Raw genomic sequence first — 4,402 nt, 5'->3', positions numbered from 1 at the left:
CTCTTTGTTCCTCTAACCCTTCATCTATTAGAAATTCCTGAAGTGTTTTCTATTGTTGAGCTAGACATCCACATACATAGTTTTTGTAGCCAACAGTGCTTTCAGGAAACAGACACTCAAAGATGAAAATTTGAGATAGATTATCTTTCCCTGGGCATAAACACAGTAATGACCTCATTATCAGTTGAAAATGAAATGCTGGTAGTTCATATATGCAGTAATAACATATTTACTTAAATTATAACCTGACATTACCTGGAATAATAGGTCTATTGAAGGTAAGGTATTCAATCAACTACAGTGACGGTGGGATGGCTATTTCTGATTGCACTGGAGAGTTACCTAATGAAAATGACTTACTGAAGGCTTTAAACTCTCAACTCAAGATATGGTCAGAGAACTAGAGATCTATTACTGTGGTCCTCAGGCAACCCATTATCTTTTATAGAAATAAGTAATAAGAGGTACAGCTGAAAATCATGCCCATAATTTGATTCTGCAAGTTGCAGAATTACAATATAAGTTAGGTTCATAGCCTCTCCATATCACTTAAGTGAAACTCAAGGTAGGGATTAAGAGAGAATGGAACCCAAATGCATGGATATTTGATCCATGGGGGGATATTTGATTTGGCTTAGATGAACAGAGAATTATAAAACCCAAATTTCTTTGAGGTTTTTCTTGCCAGTGGAAATAGGCCCTCCCATTGTTTGAAGGAAGCCAGGCTCCCTTGCTTGAAGACTCAATCAGTGTTTTTAAGACTTTAGTGTGCATAAGAATCACCCGAGTACCTTGTTAATATGCACGTTTTGACTCAGTAGGTCTTGGGTGTAGCCTGAAATTCTGCATTTCTAGAAAGCTCCCAGAGGAAGCCAATGCTGCTGGTTCACAGACCACGTTTTGCACCAAGGGACTTAATAATATGGATCTTACCCATTAAAGTTACCTTGCAAGGGGATGCCAATTCCTTTGCAAGGACCAGGTCCACCCTCGCCACCCTTCAAAGCTTCCAGATCCCAAACTGGAATTCAATCTCAGCCTGGCCCAGGAGGTCAGGTATGATTCAGCCTAAGATATTTTAGACATTGAAATAATTGTAAGATTATGCCAATTTATATTAGAAGAAAGGTAAGGAATATGTGTGGGAATGGATCCTAAGATTGCTAGACCAAGGAGGCAGAAGATAATGTTGGGGGTCAAACTTGTTGATATGGATCTATGTCATATAAATATAGTATGAGAATCGGAATGGCTATAAGTCCAAGTTTGCTTGGTTAGTTGACTGAAACCTGAACCAGCAGTGGCCTGCCTCCATTGAGGTTGTAAAACCATACAACCACAGTAGAGGGTAGATTAACATCTTTAGGGCATTAGGTAAATAGTCATGTTGGAGTGGGATTTATCAAATGTGAACACACACCTGCCCATCCACTGTGTCCCCTAGAGAGGTCCAGAAAATGTTTCCTTGATTAAAGAATTGAGAAATACATTGGTAAAGAGAGCACCAGCTGCTTGAAAACCCTTTGGTAGGAGTCTTCCACAAGCCAGGGCCCCTGAGAAAAGCCACTTGGGTTCCTGATTCAATGGGAATCTCGGAATCCCAGAGTGCAAGAGTCCAAGAAGCAGACACACCAGGAAAAAGGTGACCTGGAGGAACAGGAATCTTTGGCAGTGGTGTCCTAGAAATGAAATCAACGGGCTGTCTACTGGAGTATTATTTGATATGTACAATTAAGAAACTCTAGGTTTGGTGGCCAGAAACTTGGTTTGAGTCACTACAATGGACTGTACTGCCTGTGGTCCAGTACCAAGAGCCAAGTCAGTTCCCAGTCTCTTTCCACTGAAGGAAGGATGGACTGAGTCCACCTGAGGAAGGACCCTGCGACACTGCCACAAGAATAGGCTGTACATACGTGCCCAATCCTTCCCCCAGAGGACCTATGGGCATTTATTCTGTTGACTTACTGGCTTTGATTTGACACTCATCCCTTCCTGCAGTTGTGATAGGGATGGAATAGGAAGGTTATACAGGTAGTTGTAGACATTCCAGTAGGGGATGATAGATAGAGAGGGAAACCTAGGGAAATTTGGGAGACCACTGTTAAGTTAATGATTGCTCAAGAAAGCTATCGGAACTTCGAGGAATGAGGCAGGCTTACTTAACTGCAAAGCATGAGATATGCCCCCAGGTCATTAAGTGAAAGAAAAAAAATGTTACCACCCTTCTGCTGATTTGAATAAGTGCTATGACCGACCTAGTTTGACCTCATAGGGTCAGACATTCTCCTGCCCCATACAAAGGAGGAGTGAGTGATGTATGTCTACTAGAAGAATGAAGAAGGCAGTCTTTTCCCCCTCCCCCACTTTCCTTTGATTACAAAAATGTACCCCACTTAATCCTCGGGGCAGAGCCCCTCGCCTGCCAACTTGCAACTCTCACAAGCGTCCTAGATCTACTTCTCGCCTATCACTTTGCCCCTCGCTGAATTCCTTCTGTGCTGAGACACATGAAACCTGAGCCTCAGTAAGTCCAGACACCAGGTGAGTGAATCTAATTAAAAGGCCGTGGGTTCAAGTGCCAATCTGGGTTTAGGCTGGGTTCAAGTCCCGCCACGTGGGTTCAAGTCCCAATCTGAGGTGCACAGTTTCAGTTAGGCAGCTCCGAATTATTAGTATTAATGTTGTTGTTGTTATTTGTTTTTCCTGCTCCTCCAGTACTTTTGTGTGGTTCACTGGAGCTTGAAATAAAAAGTTTATCTCAAAGTGGTTCCAGTGGGTGTGAATGTACCTGATTCTGTTATGTATAATTCAAATCTCCTACTTGACAAATGACACAATCATATTGCCTCCTGATTCTTAGAGTGGGGGCTACTGTGGTGAGAAAAGACAAAATGGTAGCCCCTGGACGTTCCCCTTCTTACAAAGGTAGTAAACCAAAAGTGATGCTGCATCCTAGGGAGAATTAGGGAGGTTAGTGCCACCAACAAAGACTTGCAAGATGCAAAAGTTGTCCTGTCATATGACTAATTATTAACACATCTACTTGACCTATGCAAAAGGCACATGTTTCTTCATGCCCTTACTTCCCTGGTTAGTAACTGTTTGAATCTGCACTTTGGTATTCTGGAAGATCTAGGAGGCTGAAGCCTTTATCCTGAAAATAAGAAACCAGACATGGAAAGGTTTTTGTACCTGGGAGGGCACCATAGGGTCCTGCTTGGTTTCGTATGCATAGAAAGGAAGATTTTATTCCCATCCTGGAAATGGCTTAGAAGCTGGGGAAGGTTTCACGGCCCTTTCCACTTCTGAAAATTTGAATTTGCAAGGAGTGCTTACCTCAACCTAACCATGTGTGTGATTCTATCCGGAAGCTGATTCCATGCCTCATTAACCCATGTCATGTTCTGTGGAAGCTGGTTAGATGAATGGATCTTTCCTCACTGTCTACATCCCTGTGCAAACCTCTGTTAAAGCTGTATTTCTATTTGGAGACCTCTTAATTACTTTGTCTCCAGCCTAGTGATTCCTGCTTCAGGAAGATTTTTGCTTCCCTCCACCGTGTCCTCAAACATCAACTGCTCCTGGGGCGGCTCTTCCAGGCTCTTTCTCACCTCTTTCTCACTGGCTCTCTATCCTCCTGCCAGAAACACTTAGTGGGAGGCAGAAAGCAGTGAATTGGCCAGCTCATTAGAATTCCCTGTGTAAAAGAAATGCTAATTATGTAATTAAGTGAGGTGATGGAAGTGTTAACTAACCCTATGGTGGTAATCATTTCACAATATATGTGTATCAAGTCATCATGTTGTACACCTTAAACTTACACAATACTATAATGTCATTTATAAGCTATATAATGTCATCGTAATTCTGGGAAGAAAATAAAAGAGAATTCCTTTGTCTAATAGACTTTTACTAATAAATATTATAATTTATTGTGATATTTTAAATGAATTATATCAAGGGCAAAAATAACAATACTGTTTACACAACCTGGACGTCGTGGCTTTATGAATTACAGGGTGGCAGCGTGGGTCTTCAAGCTCACAACCCCGGCTAATGAATTTCAGCTTTCAACAATTATATTTAGTCTTTTTCCTAAGACGTGTCTAAATTCACTTAACGGTGAATTTCTTAACCTGGATTGTAAAAGCTTCTTTTCTTCCCACACCGTTGGCTTTATGAATTACAGGGTGGCAGCGTGGGTCTTCAAGCTCACAACCCCGGCTAATGAATTTCAGCTTTCAACAATTATATTTAGTCTTTTTCCTAAGACGTGTCTAAATTCACTTAACGGTGAATTTCTTAACCTGGATTGTAAAAGCTTCTTTTCTTCCCACACCGGGAGTCGAACCCGGGCCGCCTGGGTGAAAACCAGGAATCCTCACCGCTAGACCATGTGGGA

General features: G+C 41.9%; 1 non-coding gene across 1 annotated transcript; it reads right to left on the bottom strand.

The window, feature by feature from the left end:
* Positions 1 to 4,330: 4,330 nt before the first annotated feature.
* TRNAE-UUC (transfer RNA glutamic acid (anticodon UUC)) lies at positions 4,331 to 4,402 on the bottom strand. The gene has a single exon. It is a non-coding gene; the product is annotated as a tRNA-Glu (tRNA).

This window comes from Neophocaena asiaeorientalis, unplaced genomic scaffold (assembly GCF_003031525.2).
Source record: "Neophocaena asiaeorientalis asiaeorientalis breed wild unplaced genomic scaffold, Neophocaena_asiaeorientalis_V1.1 scaffold1034, whole genome shotgun sequence".
Classification (NCBI taxonomy): Eukaryota; Metazoa; Chordata; class Mammalia; order Artiodactyla; family Phocoenidae; genus Neophocaena; species Neophocaena asiaeorientalis.
This window is presented reverse-complemented; position numbering and strand designations above follow the sequence as displayed.